Source organism: Amblyomma americanum, chromosome 7 (genome assembly GCF_052857255.1).
Source record: "Amblyomma americanum isolate KBUSLIRL-KWMA chromosome 7, ASM5285725v1, whole genome shotgun sequence".
NCBI classification, from domain to species: Eukaryota; Metazoa; Arthropoda; class Arachnida; order Ixodida; family Ixodidae; genus Amblyomma; species Amblyomma americanum.
Genome location: NC_135503.1, coordinates 143506498 through 143529232, shown reverse-complemented (window position 1 = coordinate 143529232; position 22735 = coordinate 143506498).

The following is a 22735-nucleotide window of genomic DNA, read 5'->3' as shown; positions in this document are numbered from 1 at the left end:
CAGCAAAAAGTGTCCGCAAATTTTTTTCGCACGATTATGTCGTTCTGTGGAGATAAATGTGCAAAAGTTTGATTGTGCTAGGTAGTGCGTGAGTAGGTCTGGAAATGGGAAAAGTTCGGTCGATGAATTTTAATTAGTGCATTAATTAAATTGAACCAATGAAAATAAATGCTGTTGGAAGCAGGTTTAGTGCGACCGATTCGATGGAAAAGATGCAAATGGGTGAGAATGCTTACTTAGCATAAAATCAAAATAAAAAATATAGGTTAAGAAATAAAATTAAACAATAAAAATAAAAACAAAAGAATTTCTATTAAGAAATAAAAAATGGAGGAAGAAAGAGAAAGTCTTTATAAGCAGATTTAAGTGCAATCCTGTAATTTTTTATTGCGCTGCTCCTGCGGCGGTGGCCTGGCTCAAAGCAATTTTTCCTTGTCCGGCGCCGTACCGTGGGCTGCGACCAGACCTGGCGCGAGGGGCGGCGCTACAGGGGCATTCGCGATGCCCAGTGAAGTATATTTCACTTAATTATGGAGCGTAGTTTTGATGCAGTACTCCCTTGTAAGCCTAACATGAATGCTTTGCGCTAAAATAGAATTAGGGGCGCTGAACTGCAACAATGTTTTTATTGGCTACAGAATGTTCGAACAAGAGACAGGAGTCTTGTTTGGGATGTTTACAGATTAGCAATTACGTGGCACTTGCAATAGAAACGTGGAGTGCCTTGACCTGCGGCTTCCGTATGGGCAAGACGAAAATGCATGCCAGGGGAAAGTGAAATCCGTGTGCGCTCCCTATAGGGTAGTCGGTGTGAAATACTGTAAACGACTTATACTCGTGAGGACCTAATTTTTGCTTTTTCGCGAAACGCGCACTACAGGCGAAGAGTTGTTTCTGTGAGTAATTTGGCCAAAACCTCAACATACGGTTTGGAAAAAAGAATCGCCTTTCAGAGGAGCACGTAATTGCTCCTGGTTTCAGCAAGCACCGTATTTGAACGATTCTAACGCGCCATCGATTACAACATGCAGCTGACGACATTCCTTTGAGATAGTTAGTTTGGTTTCGGCTTTTACTTCGGCTTTCGGTTATGAACGGCGCGCAGACGCCTACGAAAGGGGCTGTACATTATTTAGGGTGTGAAGAAATATTCTCGCCGATGTGCTCCTGTTTCGACAGAGTACATTAATGCCAAAGCTCTACGTTTCATTTCGTAACCATGTGCAAGGCTGTCAAAGCTAGCGTTCTTGTTTGTGCTGCCTACATCCGGGATCGAAAAGTAGTGCGTTCCTTGCGGTGAACGAAGAATAATAAATGCGTTGACTGCAGGCTTATTACATGATACATTTGTCATGAGCGCGATTAAATGCACTCTTATTGCGGACGATGTGCTGTCGCTTTCTCGTGCCTTAGACCATTCGGCCGCAAAACAAGCGCGGAGTAACACGCCTCCCTTTATTCTTTCATTTGGACTGCTTCCTTACCTTTCACGGCTTTGCACCTGATGTATGAAACGGTGCATGATTTCCTCCTTGATTCGCAGAGCGTTCTAACAAAACTAAATTCTCAATAATTACCTCTCAGTGCTAGATTTATTACGTTTATGATAAGAAGCTTAAAAGGCGATGACAGCCAATAATTCTCAAAATAGGGTTGATTTAGGTTTACAGTGGACAGCTTCCGCTGGAGTAGAAGGGCTCGCTTGGTGGTGTCGTCAACTTACAGAGGAAGCCCCAGGTAATGCACTTGCCACATTACAAGAGTTGCAAGGAAAGACTAACTAATATTTTAGACGACGAGAGACAGGCAGTTGAAACACGTGCTCTTAAACCGTTGCCAAGTGCGGGTAAATCTCACGCCTCCTCCCGGTTTTCACACCGTGCGGGCAAAACTTTATTGGACTCGGTGGCTAACATCGCCAAGCACGCAAAGCACATTTTTTGAAGCTCATGCGTGATATATTGACGTCCGGCACATATCTTGATTGCACCGGCCGAACGCTGCAGTGTTTCTGCCTCGCTCTATTCTAAGTGGCATCGCCAAACTGCCATGGCGGTTCCTCTAAGCGTATGCCTCCACTGAGAATACTGGCAGAATAGCCCTCATCGTTTATATGTAAATGAAAAGAAGAACGAAAATCTTGGCAAGCACTTTATTTTTCAAGTTAGCACAACGCAAAACCTTAAGCATAGTTTTTTTCGTGTAGAACGTCGTGTAAAAGTGCTGTCGTCTGTGATTTTTGCGCTGTGTTAGCATGAACGGGAAGACATTATGCCCAAAGGGGTCACAGGCGGCATAGAGTTCCTTTTGGGAACCGTGTGCAGCCATGACACAAGTAAAACGAGCTAACGGAAGAAACAGCGTTTGGGTGAAGATTTTATGGAATTTCGTAACAATCCGTGGCACTGGTCAGCATCTCTCTAAAAGAAGCGGAGGAACTGCATGAAGTTGTTGCACGAATCTCACTTTGTATTATGATCTCCAGTGTTTATTCCAACACTAGCGATTACCACTGGTGGCTTTTAAAGCAACAGCGGTGTGCCTCGTGCACACTGCAGGGCGCCAATCGGACGCCAGTGTCTTGGACCAATTCCCTACGACGTCAGTTAACAGGACCGTGCTGCAGGCTAACCTCCAGCCGCACGTTTCATTACGAATTAGCTTTCACCTTAACGTTAAGATTGACATTTTGCGCCCGGAGACATTCGCTTTGCCTCACCTTAGCTCACCAAAAAGTTTCTAGCTCATTGATAAGACATTTTCCAAGCCTAATTAGATATATTACATTAATGGTTTTTGAATTTAGGATATCTTTAAAAACGAGGTTTTAAGGATAGGGTTTTGTGTTCTAGATGAAAATAGTTTTGTTCTATGAACACGCGATTGCGGCAGCTATATTCGTTCAAAGTGGTTTTGCCCTATTTATGGTTGCCTCTGCTGCTAATACTGTAGGTTATGGGAACGCTTGTATATTTCATGGCTTCGGAGACAAAAAGATATTCGTTTATCTACAGCGGTACTGGACCCGCAACAAAAATTTTAGCAGGAGTGTCAGTTTATATCTTACACATTACTAACGTGACGTCTCTGGAACTATGTTTCCCTATCTTTTAACTTTGTTCTTAAAGTATTGTAAGCAGTGTCGGCCTTAACGCGTTAGAAATAACGCCGTTACCGGAAACGCGTTACTTTTTTCAGTAACTTAGTAGCGTACTCGTTACCATTTTGGAACTGTAACGGGTAACGTATACTTGCGTTAACATTTTTCGGTAATGTGTAGTGTCAGGTTATTAGTTATTTTCTATTATTATTGTCCCCCACCTCCTCCCCTTTTTTCAGGAAAAAAGCGCGCAGCACCCAAAGTGATGTTGCAAACAAAATGTACCGGTGCTCTCAACGACCCTTGTTGCATGGCAGAAAACACCTGCCCTTGGCGGCGCGTCCAACTGAAAAAAAAGACACAATAGCCATAAAGCACGAAACACGTGCGTGAACACGCATTCACATGCTTGCCTTCCCCTAGCTCCTCTTCCCACACCACTCACACACACAACTCTCTAAAGAGTAGAAGCATGCTGACCATTTTGGAACATCACATTTTGCAGAATTAGCGTAAATTTATTGAGAGTTCATCGTTGTTTTCCTTGTGAAGTTAGAATTGATGTTGAAGTGTCTTTTTGTGTTTAATGTCACATTCAGAAAATGGCTTCACCGTGTCCCATAGAGATAGAATACATCACATGTAACTCTACAGACAACTTTAGGCCACAATAACATTGCTGAGCTCGTGCACATCTGTGCAAAGTACTCTCGTGAAATCAAGATTTCGGGTAAAATCCTTGCTTGGGCTAGAAGTTTCATGTGAAATATAAGCTTTATAAAATTGTTATCGTCAATTTTTGCAGCGAAGGCACACTGATTAAAATTTATGGCCATTGAGTAACGGCAAAGTAACGTGCGGTACATTTTTTTTGGCAACGCGTTATGTTTCTTTTTTTTTTTGTAGCTAACGCAGAGCGGCAATGGGTTCCTTTTCTTTAGCGCAACGAGTAACGTATTTAGCTACTTTTTTTCGGTAACGCCTACAACACTGATTGTAAGGCACATTAAGAGCTAAGCTTGTCTCAAGACTACCGGGCGACATTTTATTGATCTCTATTGTGAACAAATGCTCTTTTATAAGAAAGTGCAGCGCTAAGTGATTGACACTGGCAAAGCGGAAGCGCTCGGGCTTTCTTCCGGAGTCCGTTTTTCTGTGAAAAACAATTGCCTTACCCTAAAGTTTCTATCTGTAAATGATGGAAAGAAACCGCTTGGATGGTTAGTCTAAACTGTGCTCGTTGAAATCTTTCAGATCCGGTCCCAAGGGACGATATTAACTACTATACAGACTGGGAAAACTGCGTTGCTTGCTCTATGCAAGCTAGACCCCTCTATTGCCGCAGTGGCAGTCATTACCGATTCTTAATCTTTGTGTTCGTCCCTCGCTTCGCCTGTTGGCTCTCCCACTTTAAGCACATTCTTATCCCTGCTTCTATTCGCAATTGAGCCTTGTTCATTGAATATGGGTACCCGGTCACAGCAGTGTGAGAGTAAATGAGAACGCTGACAGCCTCGTAAAGGCATCCCTAAGCGGCCCTGTGTTGCCAACCCTCTCGGCTACAGCGTATATCAAATCATCTCGGTTTCGGCGACGTGCATTATTGAGCGCGCAAGACACGGCACTTTTAACATCGGCGGATTATGAACATCTGAGATATTCCTGGAGCAGGGAAGTTTGTCGATCTCGGCAGCTCTGACGAGGTTGCGCTGCCGTATCCCTCCTATAAATTTCTATCTAGACAGGCCTGGCTTGGCACTATCTCCCCTCTGTGCACCTGGATCTATCGATCATTTTTGGCTCTATTGTTGCAGCTTCACCTCTTTGAGAAGAAGGAGGAGGAGGAGGTAAACATTATTAAAGATGATGTCGACGGTGTCGTTCGGCGACTTCTTCGGCTCGCTCCGTGACTCGGAGTTGAACCTCCGGGTCCGAGCTGAGCAGTGCGGCCTCCCACTGCGATCTGTATAGAGAACTGCAGACCCTGCGAAGAAGGTTGCTGCATCTTGGCCTTAGTTTGAGCAGCCCGCTGATGCTATCACTTGGCGCCACTATACTTGGAAGGCAAACAGCGCAAAGACGAAGACCGGAGCAGAAGAACCATAGGACAAGGACAGGACTATACTTGGGTTCAGCTGCAGATCTGTTTGTACCGCTGTTGAAATATTTTTTTGCCGGAATCTCGTCAACTGCTTTGCTGAGCCTTAGAATATTTTCTTTCCTATGCATTAATACATTTCGACTTCATCAGTAATTCCTTTTTTTCTTTTTCATCCAAACTCTTATCCCTTTCAGTCGGTGCCCTTCTTGAGGTAGAATTCGCCCGTGTTGCTCTCCCGCGTGCGTTTCTATTGTCTTTATTATGCACAGGTGTATAGCTACCTAAGCCACCTGATTCTTGGCCGATCCCCCGGAATGGGTATGTGCCATCGTTTGTAAGGCTAACATCAACAACAACAACTTCGTCGTCACTTGCAGCGTCATTATTTTAGCTGACAGTAGGGACCTATGTCCATATAAGAAGACGACTATTAGCTGCTAGGTTTTTCGCATATATCCTTCGTGGCAGCACCCGAACAGCTGCTATCTGTTTGTATTTCAGGAGTTACAAGTCTATTGATTTTGAAGCCCAAGCAATAAAGTACGACGCGAATAATTTTGAAGGTAACCTCTTTTCCCTTTCTCTCCCATAAATTTTACTCCTGGCACCCCGAAGCACATGTGCAGAACTGCCCAGATGTTACGCTCTTCTCCTAATTGAAAACTTTCACATTCGCCATCTAGAAATTTTGTAAAAATTGGTATCAGTACCTGTGCCTTGCGAATAGAAAAAAAACGTGTTAAAGATGACGTCATGTTGATGAAGTACTCAATGTGAGCTTGTATGGGAAGAATTAAAGCCAGCAGTTACCGAAACCAAGAAAAGGAGAGGGAATATTTATATCTTTTTGAATTTGGGCTGTTAGTAGAAATATATAGTGTAGTTATTGTACGGCTGAAAGGTAACTGATTTGATAAGGTAATTAATGTGAGCTTTAGCTAAGATGTATGCTTCGGAGCATTTTCTCGAGGACGGGGAAGGAAGATGCCGAAGGGCTATAGCCATACCGGTTGTTACCCCGGCGCTTAAATATGGAGGCTCTTCCTTTGTATAGGTTTATAATAACAAGCAAGATAAGCGCGGGCGATCTGTAGGTGGCGATCTACCCTCGTAGCAGTCAATTAGCGGGTGCATCCCCTTTCACATCGATTGCGCCGTTTTATAGGAGGACTGCTTATTGACATCTCCTTGTTCGCAGATTCTAGTTCAGGATTGTATTTTAGGGCTACGTTTTCACCTCGGCTTTCCCGCATATATTTTCCATCCGTTTCTCCGTCCACACGGCGAAATAGCTGGTCGTAATAAACTGCGCGCGGAATTTACGTCGACGTAAGCAGATGGCTCTCCTGCTTTCAACTGGCATGCCGGTCATAGAGGCTCATGCAAAACGCCCTTACTCGCATAATATCTTGAAATTTAGTCTTATGTGGAGGACAGCTGCGTTGCAAAAACTAGCCCTAATGTTTAATGCGAAGAAGGAAAAGGTGGAAAGCAGAGAATAATATAAACGACAGTTTACGAGGGATAAATTTCATCTACTAATGAATGCACACTGTCCTCATAATGTGGCCAAAAAAAGAATCCTCGAAATAACTTTGTAGCTTTTTGTCGTTTTGGAACTTGCGCATATAGCGTCTGTCTTTGTGCCACGTTTTAATAAGCGGTCGTAGCTTCCCTTGCAATTGCTCTTCTCCGCGTTCGCACCTGCTTGTGGTGTCGGCATTTGTTCTGTTAGTGTGTGACAGTTTTTGTTTCCAGGGCTGGTTCATCGCGTTCATAAAATGTCTATACATAAGCTTCTGCAAGTGCAACGAACGTCCTCGTTCCTTGCATCCGCCAGATCAGCTTCGCATTGAACGCCTGGCCCTATTTTAAATAAATGAAATGAATAACAGATGCTTCCACAACCTTCACATTCTACATAAGATGTATCCGGAGCAGTATAGAGATACATGTCCGTGGTGCGGGGCAACCCCCACGCTGTATCATATCACATGGGAATGCATACACAATACAGCTTTCCGAGGTAACAAAGAGCCAAATGCGGAGCAGTGAGAGGACCGGCTAACCACCAACCAGCTCAAGGTCCAAAGAGACCTAGTGAGCCACGCATGCCGGATGGCCAGGGACAGTGGTGCCTTAAACTAGAGGCGCCAACCACGATCAGCCTGCAAGACATCGACAATCTTCGGGCAAGCAGCAAGACTCCTTTATTAGAGCAATAAAGTTTATTCACTCACTCACATGCGCAAAGACGGAGAGAGCCGGCGCGGGTTATAACTACCGATGTCGTACACGCTCCCGCCGGCGCTGCCGCGCGGGTCCTTACAAGAGACGTAACGAGAAGAGTGCATAACTGGTTGCTTAATTTACAACCTTTATTGTGTTGTTCCTGTGTATGCACAAGATCAAAATATTGAACAGCACCTATGCATGGGGTAATCTAGTAATCACAGGGTAATGCGCTAGGGTAGTCTAGGCGTAGCACCGATAAGACGGTAGTCTTTTTATATGCATTCGGCTATTCTGGCCACATTTCATACTGTTTCGATGGAGAGAGTCGCCATCAAGGCCCCCGGATGTCCTAGTTCCGATGATTGTTTTTGAACGGATGTGTTCCAGGTTATGCATTTTGTAGCGAATTAATCGAAGCTTGGACAGTGCTCTTAGCACGTGAAAAGTCCAGAAAGGGCTTTTGTGAATAAGACTGAAGCAAACGCCATCTTGTTCCGGATTTATTTTTAGGCGTAAAGTGCTCATGTGACACTGATATACGTGATATTTAAAACTATCATCAACGACTAGTTCACAATCCTTCGAAATAACGCGGTTCTCGATCTTCCCGAAGCTTCTAATTCAACCGAATGAGTAGAAAGAGCGCGAATTGAGACTACGACGAAGGAAGACACAAGGACGAGCGCTGAATTTCAGCTGAACTTTATTGCTCGGCCAGCGGAAATATATACGACAGGCTCAGCAAACAAATGGAAACATATCGACAGTTACACGAGGAGATACTAACAACTGTTGATGGCGACAACTCCTCTTCTGTATTAGTTTAATTCAACTTTTATTTTTCGAGGTCCTCGTTTCTTTAGTACCCGGAATAAGCAGCGACAGATTAAACGTGAGTATATTTTCCTCAATATTTTAACAGGTTATATTGCCAAAAGCTATTTCTAATGTGAAATGATGCTATTCAATATAGTTTTACTTAATACGTTCAAGTATTGGTTTCACTTACTTGCTAAAAAATACATGATATTGCATGCGCATTAGTTCTTCTGGCGTTGAATAACACTGTTCATTTTATTCTAATATTAATGAGGAAAAACACATCCAGCTTTTAATAACAATTAATCACGTACGCAGTAGTTTCCTTTCCGAATACAAGTTGATCCCTGATACCGACACTGTTTAATTATAAATTTGCTCTAGCAAAAAAAAAAACATTGCTTCATTCAAGCTCACTAACCTATATCAAGCAGTCGTTGGTGGTTATAAACACCATTGAACAAGTTAATAAATATCAATATAACGTGACGGGGGTCCCGAAAGCAAAAAATAAATCCTATATGGTCGAAAAGTTTCGCCTGCATGTCGAGATGTCTAGTAAGGTCTGGCGTAATTGGAACCACACGCGGTTGACAGCTGTCACTGCAGAAAGTTACGCTCACTGTCCAGGCTGACAAAATTTTCATACAAACCACGCTGACCAAAGCGCGCACAAACAGGAAAGACAGCTCTTGACAATGCCTGCAGTGTGTGGCACAGACCGCAGGGCGGTGTTCTCATGTCCGCACTGAACTGCTCGCTTACTGCCTTGAACGCCGTTGTCTCCCTAGTACACTACTCTGCCCCTGTATGCATTAGAGCCTGTGCCCCTAATTGACACTGGAATGTAGAGAGGTGCGAAGTTCTCTTGCCCATCGCAGGGGTCGATCTAGCGAGCGGCAGTGGAAAGAGCTTCGCGGCTAGCAGCCTCCAGGGTTATACGAAACCCCAGCTGCGGGGAGGCTAAACACCTAGTTCTACGATTCACCTGGAGATACGGACCCGGGACCCCATTGCTATCAGGGACATCGCACGCTTGCAACACGGGACGAAGTGGACAGGAAGCGCTGTGGCCTGCCGACTTTGTTTCTTGTGTCCTGGTCTTTTTGTGCTAGAAATTCAGAAAATTCAATCCCTGCCACGCCTATTCTGACCAGCCTGGAATGTCCTGCTTCTCTTGGCATATAGCGCATTGACCTGGGTTCCATGCAGTAGTGTTCGCTGGCTTAAAAACTTCAACACTCACATCTCTTTCCCTTCTTAACTTTCTATCCTCTCTTTTTCTTTTGCGCCGCTAAACGCAAACAGTTGTCAGTGCTGAGGAGTCACTCAATTCGTGGCCGGGTCCGTTTATTTGCAGGGAAGATGTCTCAACGCAGTTCATAAGCGTCTGCTTGCTCACAGCGCGGCCTTTCACGTAAGCAGCTGGGCTAGCGTCGAATGCTGTATACTCTGTTTCCGTAGGACACCTTTGTAACTGGCCTCTCCCGTGTTCCCACCGCATCGTCTCTGAGGACTCTGAACATGTTCCCATGCAGCAGGCTCAGAGAATCGTGACGGAACCACCGTATCCTTCCTTCTTCTGGCTCACAGAGCTGTATCACTTATTTACCGAGTCGGCAAGAGTGGCTGAGGCCCCTATAGTGACCCGCTCGAGAACATCAACGCCGTCCGGCTTGTTATCGTGTACCTCTACCCCGGAAACACAATGCCTGTTAGAGCATTACCTTTCGCTTTCGCCATCGTTTGTAGAGACAAAGCCCTTCATTTGGCTCCATGCGAAAGTGGTATCAATACTTCTTGCTCTCAGCGCTGAGCCAACAGTAGGTTCTGGCCGAGTCTGGTTCTTCCCGCTTCCGCGCTGTACCTCTTGGATAGTCCGAGCCTTCCTCAGGCGCCGTAATGCGTTCCTGTCTTGCTTTATCAAAGCTAGAGATAGTCGTCAATTCTAGAGTCGCTGACTGCGCCCCTAAATGAATTGTGCTGACTGCGCGTTTATTCAATTTTTGCATTTCTGAAGGGGGCTATTCAAACCAAAGCTCCTATTCAAACCAGAAACGACGAATGAGCTTACTTACATTACTTTTCTATGCAAGAGGCAAAATATATAAAAAATGATACAAATATTTACAGCTGAAGGGCAAAGAATGCGCTGAAAACTCAAAACTTGCACCACTCAAGTATCCCACATCCGAAGATGACTTCGTTTCAGCCTGGACTGACTCTCCGAGGTCACGTATCGGCCCTGATAATATTCGAATGAAAATCGAGGAAACAAAAAGGTTGGGGTTAAAATAATTTAATTAAAAAGTGAGAATCATAAATAAATAAATTCTGCGCCAGTCCACATCGCCTCTTCTGTTCTTAAACCCATGTTCATCATCTTCTTTCATCTGAATTCACTTTTTAATCTTCTGTCTTGATTTATGCTGATTGCACTAAATCTTCCTACCTCTTGTCTGATTATATGTTGTTGTTGGCCTTATATCCTACAACTCCACTTGTTCTTCGTCTTCTCCATTTTCGACTTTTTCATCTTCTTTCTTCAAGTACAAATCACCTTACTTAGCAACCCGCCGCGGTGGCTCAGGGGTTAGGGTGCTCGGCCGCTTATCCTGGGTACCCGGGTTCGAACCCGACCGCGGTGGCCGCGTTTCGATGGACGCGAAACGCTCAGGCGTCCGTGTGCAGTGAGATGTCAGTGCACGTTAAAGATCCCCAGGCGGTCGAAATTATTTCGGAGCGAGCCCACCACAACGGGCACCTCTTTCTTCCCGTCTTCTCTTAGTCCCTCCTTTATCCCTTCCCTTACGGCCGGGTTCAGGGGTCCACCGATATGTGAGACAGATACTACGCCTTTTCCTTTTCCCAGAAACCAATTTCACCGCTTTCTTATTTATCATTTTCAACGTCTTCACCTCTCTTCTTCATGCCCAATTTTCTGCCTCTTCATCTTCGTCTCAGATAGTCCTGTTACCACAGTGTTGTGCTTCACTGAAAAGCTTCTATTCTGCTCTACTCAACCAATCTCTTGACAGCATTCCATAAAATAATGCACCCAGGTGCTTTCGGAATTACCTGGGAGCAGACGTTATACAAAAGGAGAGCTCCTGAAAACATAGCGACCGTGCGGGGAAATGAAACAGGTTTGCAACTGCTTCTCTTGTCGCAGGCTCACTTGACGGAAGGCCGAGTTCACTTGAAGATTAAAAAAAAGTCCTTCCGTGCAGAAAAGCGAGCACATCGTCGACAGTGAGAAGCCGAAAACGTTTCCGGCGTACACGCTTAATGAGTTGAGTCGAATCAATGAGCATTTCAGCTTCCCCGCTGCATTTACGACAGGTACTATGCCAGGACTTCCACATCGTTGTTAATTTGATTATCTCCTTGACTTCGATTGCTCTCAAGTCTAGAGAGAGAAAGAGGGAAATAACGTTTATTACCTCTGGTCAAAAGGTTGACGGAGATCCGAGGCAAAGCTCAGTTCCAGCCATGTCCTCCCCTCAGCCGTCGACCGGCATCTCCTGGATCTTAGCAGCAGCCAGGGCGAGACGATGACTTTACGTTGTCCGTGTTCTTCCTGTTTGAGAAGCAGTGCCTCCCAGGACTCATTTGTTCTATCAAGTGCTCCAAAGATAGGACACGTCCATATCATACTGCCGCGAATCATTGTTGTGTGTGTTTGTTCATTCTTAAAAGCTGCCGCCACGCCGCTTTATCGCTGTTTGCGATGCAACACGCGACCAGATTTTTCTCCATTGTTCACACCCAGACGGAGCCGATTCTAGGTTGTTGCAGAATGTTGTAGTAGCTTTGCGCGCCGTATCTCGAAAGTTCGCTGCCAGCTTTAAATTGAGCACGGCCGAGATAGGCGGGAATTCTGTTCGACGACCGCCGAGCACGCTTGTTGCTACGCCGCCGCCGAGTGATTCAGTCCATTGCGGGCGCAAGTCAGCCCGAATAAGAGTTTTGTTTAGACGCCATTTTCGCTATCGTTCTGCTCCCCGGATTGCAGTCACCACTTCGTGACATTTGGTAAAGGTGCTGGGTAGCCTTCCATGATCCGGACGCCCCCTGAAGATCGGATCGGAAGACGAGCCCCCAGTTCACCGAACCAGCTGACGTCTCCAGGGAGAGCAGCCTGAGCTCGGGACCCTGCAGGACTGCACCAGGCAGCGAAGAGGCGCTGCTACGAGCAACATAACCTTGCCAAAGATGTCGACACCAATCACAGTGCAACAGCCGCGGCTGCCGCCAACTTTCAATGGATCCCTAGGCGAAGACCTCGAAGAATGGTTGGACCAATATGAGCACGTGGCGTATCCAATAAGTGGGACGATGCGGCTAAAAGTAGACACGTATTTTTCTCAGTGGAGGGATCAGCACGTACGTGGTACGAAAACCACGAGTCGTCCCTAACCACATGGGAGTCATTCAAGAAAGAACTGTTGAAGGTATTCACCAGTGTCGTGAGGAAAGAAAGAGCGGAACGACTCCTCGAGTCCAGGATCCAGCTTCCGAATGAGCCCGTCCGTGGTTACGTCGAAGAGACGAAGCGCCTCTTTCACCGCGCCGACCCCGAGATGACCATGAAAGTTCAGTTTTTAATGCGCAGCGTAAAAGAACAACTCTTTGGCAGCCTCGTCCGCCAGCCGCCAAAAACAGACGAGGAATTCATGCAGGAAACCTGCCCAATCGAGAAGACCCTCGATGTCCGGGCTCTGCAGTACAACCGCCCTTCCTCTGTCGGTGCAATCCGTCCGGACACGACGACCACCACCAGCGAGAACTTGCGGGAAGTTATCCTCGAAATTGTCCGGGAAGAGCTCCGCCGATTACTGCCATCCTCCCCACAGCCGCAAGCAGCGACTCTCATGAATGTGGTACTGGTGCAACAGGTGCTTGGCACCCCGACCCACAGAAACCCAGGCCATGACCTACGCCGCTACAGTACGCACTCCACAGCCCCAACGACGACCCCAACGTCCTCTCCGACATGAACAACTTGTTCCCGAACGCGTCCTCCCTGCACCCGCCCGCCCAGACTATGATCGACACTCAATACCCAGAAAGTGCGACGCCCGGAGGACTTCAGCCAACCGGCCGTTGTGCTTCCATTGCGGTGAGGCCGGCCATATTCTTCGTCACTGCCCTTACCGAAGTATCGGTCTTCGAAGATTTGCCAAGACGCCCTACGTCCACGCTTCGGCTAACGTCCGCAAGAAATTACAAATGCCTGCGTCGAGAGGAGCACACGCCGAACCGCCTTTCGCGCTCACCATCGCCGTCAACATCGCGTTTTGCGTCGCCACGCCGAAGCTACGCAGCCGCGGTACGAGGAAGGTCTCCCTGCTCCCGTAGGGGAAACTAAAAACAGCAACCTCTGGAGGTGAGGTTGCTCACGAGCGAAACGCCGAAGATCCTCCACCGACCACGCCCCATGAAGATGCTGCACCCGCTACCCCACACGAAGTCGTTACACTCGCTGCACCGACACCGCACAAAATGACAACCCCAACCAAGACGCGAACTGCCTTAAGAACGACGCCGCCACCCAGAAAAGCTTCTACGACACGCGCCACCCGCGATTCGCATACGCGACGAAGCCGTGACCCGACGCCGAGAGCGACATGCAATGCAAGAGCCAGGACCTCCGACTTAGAAGTGACTATCGAGGGCCGGAAAGTTACTGCTCTAGTCGACGCGGGCGCCGGTTATATAGTGATGAATGGAACGTTCCACGCGCAATAGAGGGAAGTTACGTCCGCCTGGGACTGCCCACAAATTCGCACCGACGGAGGCCACCTCATTACACCATCGGGGCGATGCACAGCGCGAGTAACCGTCAAGGGACACACTTATCCTGTGACCTTCGTAGTAGTACAGCCATGTTCCCGTGACATGATACTCGGCATCGATTTCCTTAATTAGCATAAGGCGATCACTGACCTGCATTCCAAGCTCATCACGCTTTCGACGGACGAAGCCATAACTTCGATGAGAACTCTGGAAGATCACTTTGCCCTGGGTGTCCTGGTGGAGGTAGTGTGTCCCACCTCGATCAAGGGTCATGGTCAACGTAGGTGCCACGGATGCCGAGAACTTAGAAGCTCTCATCGAGGGGAACACAGCGTTGCTTCTAGAGCGAGGAATGTGCATCGCAAGCGGTATCGCACATTTCCGAAATGGTCAAGCCGAAGTACCGCTGAATAACGTCAGCGAAGAATGCCGGCGCATTAACAGAGGAACGACGATTGCTTTCTTCGGCGCAATATCCGACGTACGAGACTCCTTCGCCCTCTCCGACCCATCTGCAGAAGATTCGCCTGACCAAGAGAACTCGCCCACTTTCGACATCAACCCAGCGCCACCCCGGAACAGACAAGACCAGATCCGCAATCTGCTTCAAAGCTACAGTGAGTGTTTTTCGTCATCACCGAAGGTCCGATTAACGCCGATTACCAAGCATCGCATTATAACCGACCAGCACGACCAACCTCTCCGCCAAAGCCCCTAACGTGTGTCGCGGCGAGAACGACAAGCCATCCGGGACCAAGTCGAAGGAATGCTTCGCAACGACGTCATCCAGCCTTAAAAGAGCCCGTGTGCGGCATCCGTCGTTCTAGTGAGGAAGAAAGACGGCGCTCTTAGATTCTGTGTTAATTATCGCCGTTTGAACAACATAACAAAGAAGTGTACCCCGTCTCCCGCATCGACGACACACTGGACCGGCTCTGCAACGCCAAGTGTTTCTCATCGATGGACTTCAAGAGCGGCTACTGGCCAATTGAGGCCGGTGAAAGAGATCCCGAGGAGACCGTATTCAACCCTCCGGATGGGCTCTTTCAGTTCAAGGTGATGTCATTCGGTCTCTGTTCCGCACCAGCGACGTTTTAGCGAGTAATGGATACAGTGCTGGCAGGCATGAAGTGGCACATTTGTCTGATATATCTAGATGACGTCGTTGTCTTCACCTCGAACTTTGAAGAGCAGCTGAAAAGGCTTCTAACAGTACTAGGCGCAATCAAGTCGTCCGGCATTGAAAGCAGAAAGAGCCACTTTGTCTATGAAGAGCTGCTGTATCTAGGCCATGTTGTTAGCAAGGAGGGAGTACGCCCAGGCCCGCAGAAAACAGGTGCTATCGCACTGTTTCCAAAGCTGGCAGAAAGCTGTGCGCAGATTATTCGGACTGTGCACGTATTACCGACGATTTGTCAAAACCTTTTCCCGCATCACGGAGTCTCTGACCTAACTCAGAAAGGCTGACGTGCCATTTAAATGGGAAGCGCCGCAAGTACAAGCCTTCAAGAAACTTCAGCGTCGTTTACAGTCCCCACCGATCCTCGCGCATTTTGATGAAAACGCTGATACTGAAGTTCATACCGACGCAAGCAGCGTGTGCCTAGGCGCCGTCCTCATTCAGAAAAGTGACGAGCTGGAAAAAGTCATCGCATACTCTAGCCGTTCCCTGTCCAAGGCCGAGGCTAACTATTCGACAAGTGAGAAGAAGTGTCTTGCCATCATCTGGGCTACGTCTAAATTTCGCCCTTACCCGTACGGACGGCCGTTCAAGGTGGTCAGCGATCACTATGCACTGTGCTGGCTTGCCACTTTGAAGAATCTCTCTTCCGCCTCGCTCGATGGAGCCTGCACCTCCATTAGTTTGATGTCACCGTCGTTTACAAGTCCGGACGCAAGCACTCTGACGCTGATTGCCTGCCACGAGCCCCTGCAGATGCACCAAAGCCGAACGACGACGAGGACGCCTTCCTGGAACCTATCAGCTTCAGCTCTTTTGTACAGCCGCAAAGCGCGGACATCGACCTAAAACGCCTCATCGAGTACTTAGAAGGCAAGTTTTCTTCACCGCCCGCCTCGTTCAAACGAGGATTGTCTTCGTTCTGTGTACAGAATGATGTCCTCGGGAAGAACTTTGTAGCGAACAAAATAGCCTACCTTCTTGTACCGGCAAGTCTGCGCGAAGTTCTTCAGGCTTCACACGACGAGCCGACAGCTGGTCATTTTGGGTTTTCTCGCACCCTCCGCCGAAATCAAGACAACTATTACTGGCCCTTACTCACTGCCTATGTCGCACATTATGTGAAAACCTGCTGAGATTGTCAGCGACGAAAGACTCCTCCCAACAGACCACCAGGAATTCTGAACCCCATTGAGCCCCCCCTCAAGGCCCTTTCAGCAGATCGGCTTGAACTTGCTTGGCGCTTTCCCAAAGTCAATGTCTGGAAATAAGTGGGTCATCATAGCGACCGACTACCTGACCCGCAACGCCGAGGCAAAAGCCTTACCGAACTGAACAGCAGCAGAAGTCGCCAAATTCTTCGTGGAGTGCATTCTTTTGCAACACGGCGCCCCCGATGTCGTCATCACGGACAGAGCAACAACATTCAGGGCGAATCTGACGGACGCCATCCTGCGTTACAGCCAAACCAGTCATCGGAGGACAACTGCGTAACATTCGCAGACCATCGGACTGACCGAGCGCCTGAACAAAGCCATCGCCGATATGCTCGCCATGTATGTCGATGCCGAACACACGACCTGGGACGTCATCCTGCCTTACATCGCCTTCGCCTACAACACCGCAGTGCAGGAAACTACTCAGATGACGCCTTTTAGGCTCGTCCATGGCAGGGAGGTCACACCACGCTAGACGCCATGCTGCCCAACTTTGCCGAAGAAGATGACGTCGACGTCGCCGAAAACCTTCAACGCGCAGAAGCCCGAAGACTTCTCCGATTACGGATCAAATACCGACGCCAGACGCTATAACTCACGAAGACGCAACGCGGAATACAAGCCAGGAGACGGAGTCTGGGTTTCGACGCCCATTCGCCAGCGCGGATTGAGTACAAAGCTTTTGGACCGCTATTTCGGCCCGTACTAGGCAAACTGGACTATGAAGTCGTCCCTGATGAAATGACTGCATCCAAGCGACGCCGCCTACAACCAGAAGTTGTCCATGTCGTCTGTCTGAAGCCCTATTACGTGCGCTAAACGACGCTGTGTTTCCACATTTGGCGTTTATTTTTGCACAATCCATTTTATTTGTTTCTAGCCACCTTATTTGTTTTAAAGCATCGAGTCGATGCTTCTTTGAGAGGGGAGTAATGCCGTGAATCTTTGCAGTGTTTGTTCATTCTTCAAAGCTGCCGGCACGCCGTTTTATCGCTTTTTTTGTGGTGCAAGACGCGACCACATTGAGATCGGTTGTTCGCACCCAGGCGGTGCCCATTCTTGACTGTTCCAGAATTCTGTAGTAGCGTTGCACGCCGTATGTCGAAAGTTCGCTGCCAGCTTTAGGTTGAGCCCGGCCGACAGCGGCGGGCATTCTGTTCGACGGCCACCGACCTCGCTGATTACTACGCCGTCGCTGAGTAATTCAGTCGATTGTGGGCGCAATTCAGCCGAAATAAAGAGTTATGTTTAGACTCCATTTCCGCTGTCGTTCTGCTGCCCAGATTGCAGTCGCCACTTCGTGACAATATGGATTGTGTCCGCTATGCCCTTACAACGTTTGCACCGAGAATGGCCAAGTTCGCCGCATGAACAGGAAATATGTTGATTTTGTGAATTTTCATTTGTATTGTACATGTTCTCTAAGATAACGTTACATTTGCTTTCAACGAATCGTTGACACGTCCATTTTGATTCACGTCTGACCTTTCTAGGTCATTTCGCAGGCCCGGAAGATAGGGTAGAAACACTAAGGCGCCGCATCCAGGGTACCATCGATGCTGGCAGGAATGATCACGTTTTGTAATGCGAAGGCATTTCTTGACTCATGAGTGGCGTCACCGGAAGCTATGGAGAGTCCTGCGGACGGAAGCGGTGGACAGAGCGCGCGCGCGCGCGAACTGAATGAAAATAATGAAACATGAACTGCGGCGTAGTTGGGAATCGAACCCAGGCCCCCGGCCTGCGAGACGGGAACGCTTCCACTCCGCCACAACTGTGGTGTCCGGCTTATTACCGCAGTCGTAATGCGCAGGCGCGCAAAACGAATAAAATGCGTGCGCCGCAACCAGCGCGCGGGCTTATCTCGACCAGCCATGCACCGACGAACATGTGGGAATAAACGTCGCTTCGCCCCTGGAAACTTCTCTGATCCTTCGCATGAACCGCGCAACACTACAACTTCTTTTTCGATCAGCACGGCATTTATTACACGCGTTTATATGCAGAAAATAGCTCTATACATTATTTACAACGTAATCAGCCAGTAGTCGAGCATGTTAAATCGAAACACATCATCATCATCGGCCTGACTACACCAACTGCAGGGCAAAGGCCTCTCCGATGTCTCTCCAATTACCCTGTTCTTTCCCAGCTGCTCGCAACCTATGCCTGCAAACTTATTAATCTCACCCGCCCACCTAACCTTCTGCCGCCCCCTGCTACGCTTGCCTTCTTTTGGAATCCACTCTATTACCTATCAGCAGCACCAACGGTTATCTTGCCTTCGCATTACATGCCCTGCCCAAGCCCATTTCTTCCTCTTGATTTCGACTAGGACGTCATTAACCCGCGTTTGTTCCCTTACCCACTGTGCCCGCTTCCGGTCTCTTAACGTTAAACCTATCATTCTGCTTTCCGTGGCTCGCTGCATTGCCCTTAATTTAAGCTGAACCCTTTTTGTGAGCCGTCACGTTCTGCCTAGTAGTTGAGTACCGGTAAGATACAACTGTTGTGTGGTCTTGTAGCACAGCACCACACAACTAAAACGCACGTCTTAACACAGCTTAACTAGAACGGTGGCAAGAAAAGTCATGACATCTGTAACGGGAACCAGTCCGGTTGATAGTCACTGCCGTCGTAAGTGTCTTTCAGTGGGTGGGTGCACCATCTGGCCGAAATGTGTGCTGGGGGAGACGACAGGCTCCGCCTTCCGGTCCAACATGCGCCTTTTACACAGGCTACGCAGTCCGAGCAGGAAATTCATAACAAAAGGTTCGTGGTCATGTTGGGTGAACGCACACTGTGAGAATTCCAAACAGTCTTTCTTCAGTGTCCTTTGTAGAATGTTCCAAAACAATATCGCGTCTTTGCAGCCAATAAAGCAGTGCTCGATCGTTTCAGGTGTGTCAAAGAGGCGACAATTAAAAAGAAATAATTTTTTTTTTGTGCAGCCACATTTAAACAGGTACAGCTTCGGCATAAAGTTTAAAGAAAAACGCTTTAGTACAAGGGGAAATCGACGGCTCAACATTTTGAAGTTAATAAAGGCGAGTCTAGTGAATGCACAGATGTGTCTCAGAAACGTATCTTAGAGATGCGTGCTGAGGCGCACATGATTAATTGTGAGCATCTAAATTAGAGATGAACGTTTACAGCAAATTTAGTCCATGCTTGGAATGTGTTTGGGCTTGGTGAAACTCCCCCATTGCGATGTACGGCGCTGGTACAGTAGATGGCGCGGGCGTAGGCGCGTAGCAGCGGGCTGATTTATTCAAAGCATTGGGGTTCAAGGAAAGGAACGAAAATGCATTTTAAGTGGGTAGAAGTGACCAAGCGAAGGTTATCTGACTGGTGGCTAAAATCAAGACAAGTGTGAAATCTCACGAGTCTAGGTGGCTTGTGACTTGAGCCACAAGCTAGGTGCTTAGGTAGCGTTCAGCCTCCTCCTCCTTCTCATCCATCCATCCATCCATCCATCCATCCATCCATCCATCCATCCATCCATCCGTCCGTCCGTCCGTCCGTCCATCCATCCATCCATCCGTCCATCCATCCATCCATCCATTCATCCATCCATCCATGCGCCCGTCCGTCCGTCCGTCCGTCCGTCCGTCCGTCCGTCCATCCATCCATCCATCCATCAATCCATCCATCCATCCATCCATCCATCCATCCATCCATCCATCCATCCATGCAAAATGACAGAGGCGAGGTGGCGGATGCGCATGATGAGGAAAGACGCGTAGTAAGAGAAATGCTTTCGCGGTACTTCACCTAAGCAGACAGGTGCACCCCTGGAATTTTTATCGACACTGGCGCGATCCGATCTTCCGCATTCCTGCGATGCGGACTGCGAATGGTGCCCATGCTCTTCACAGTTTGTGTCCGGCTTAACTTTACACTCGGCTACCTTCGATACTTGTCCCCTCTGCAGACGGCAGTGAAATCACCCGGGTGCCATATTTTTGTCACGTTGCTTCTCTCTCTCACAACAAAGACCACGGATGAGGATCATGTGAGCGCTAAACACTTTAAGAAGGGTTGGCTTGAATTAAGTGGCATTTCGCCGGATGGCTCTGCTTCCAACTGCCGTCGACTTCAACAATTACCTCCACCGCACCTTCGGAACATTATTTAAATCTGCAGCCAATTTACGCCTCTTGCTAGACCGTCTCTTTTAGGCGCAATTTACAAGGGCGCCAGCCTGCGTCAGCTAAGCATTCAATGAGGAGGCTGAGATTACTTGGAATAACGTATACTCTCTGCAAAAGTATCGCAAACCATTTGTTCCACAATGCCATCGTAGTCGTAAAGGTTTGCAAGTGTGCAAAGGGCATTTCAAACTGATATACTATCTCTATTGGGTTTTCTTGACTGCGGTAAAATCTTTCGCTTTCATAAATACAGTTACAAGTAGCGATAAAGCTACGATGAAAGCTACTTTCTGTCAAACTGTTTTAGCGGCATCTTGAAATAAACTGAAGTTTAAAAAAGTTTTCACAACTGTAATAGCATCTAGAGCAAAGTCCGTATCTCAGCGTCTTGCGTTCGCTTATTCATACCAGACGCCAACAGATACTCCCCGGAGTCTTGTATCCACGCAAGCCATTTGGACATTTTCTTGAAGCAAAAAGCTTCCCTACGCTAGGTAAAGAAGTCGTCGCGTAGGCCGGAGAATGACCTCGAACGACCTTTAGCCCAACCATGTTAACCATGTATGACCATACGTGGTACAGTAATGGTGTCGAACCCTTGACTCCTGACCTTGACCCGTGACGTTTAGTCGACCTTCGACATTGGGTGACATTTGAGCTGACATTTGACCGTAACAACATCCGATGGGGGGATGTGAAGCCACGTGGTGACATCCTATGGGGCGTCCTAGTGATACCACGTCATAGCCACGAGGTCGTGTGGGTATATGTAGACCTCTGCCGCGAGCGTGTAGCGGAGCTGCCATGGACGAGCCTCAGGCGATTAGCAAGCCTGCTTGCTTTTCGCTGAGTTCGAGGGTTAGCCAAGTTAATCCACTGCCAATTTTTTTTCTATGTAGAATTCGCCGGCGCTCAACTGGAAAGCTTTCCGCGGTGTTGGGCCTCACATGAGACACGCGTCCACAATTCATGCCTGCGCCACGCCTTGGCTATCACAAAACTCCGCTTTCGAGGCCTGACACGCTTAGCCACGATTGTAATTCGTCCAAGGTCGAGAAAGAGGTAGCAGTAGAATGCGTAGAAGCTCTAGAAGTTACCCCACTTCTGACATCGTGAGGAGGTCACGGCCGAAACAAAATCGGTAAACGAGAGACCAGAATGGTGACTTGCGGCCATCGGCCATAAGACCAGTAAACATCCCCCTTTATTCGTCAACGCCAGATATATATGCTGTGCCAGCTGTCAGCATATACGTGTCTTGCGAGGGTCATCGTGAGGATTGATTGCATTGCACTGTAAGCCACAGACGAGGCGCGCCTCGTTTTTGCAGCGATATACGACAACTCCTCACAGGTTATGACCTTTGTTTGCTCAACCTAGGGTAGGAAGATTGAATCCCAGTTGCCCCGGCCGCATTTCGAACCAGTCTAAATGTAGAAGCAGCTTTTTGATCTGCGATGTCGGCGAGTGTAAAATTTCAAGTCGTCTGAAGTGACTGCATGTTGTATAAACTTTTGTCCACTTTATCAGCATCGCCGTGCGAGCCGCGGACGCATATCTGACGTAGAGACGTTCATGCTTCTAAAGAAAATGACAGTATATAGAAGTGTCTGTTTGAGAGGTTGCACGCTTTACAGTGCATGAGAATACAGAGGCGTCCGATATCCAGTCTGATATTTGCCGATGTAAACTGAACAAAACATCCTTCGGTGCACCTAGAAGCACTTTTCACCAGCTTCATAAAGAAGACCGTGGCGTATCCAGTGAGCGATAACTGTTGCAATTTCTTTCGTTTTGGTTGTAAAAATGCTGATAGTCGCGCCTAGGTTTTACCATTACTCTTCATAATTATAGCGCAATGTGTTCTCCTCCGCGTAGTACGGAGAAATACTCAAATATACCAGCGTTTTAAGGGTTCTTAGCGCACCCTTCGACTTTGCTGTTGGCTCGCGCACTTGTTATGAAGCGCACACGACAGATGTGATCTTTTCTTTCTCGAAGTTTGTAAACAGATTTGTAATCTTCAATTTTGCGTCTGTTGTTCGTCTAGTAGCTTAAGCGGGAACAATGTTCGATCGTGCAGCAACAACTCTTCCAGCAACTGATCATTCTCTGCAAGAGAGCATGGTG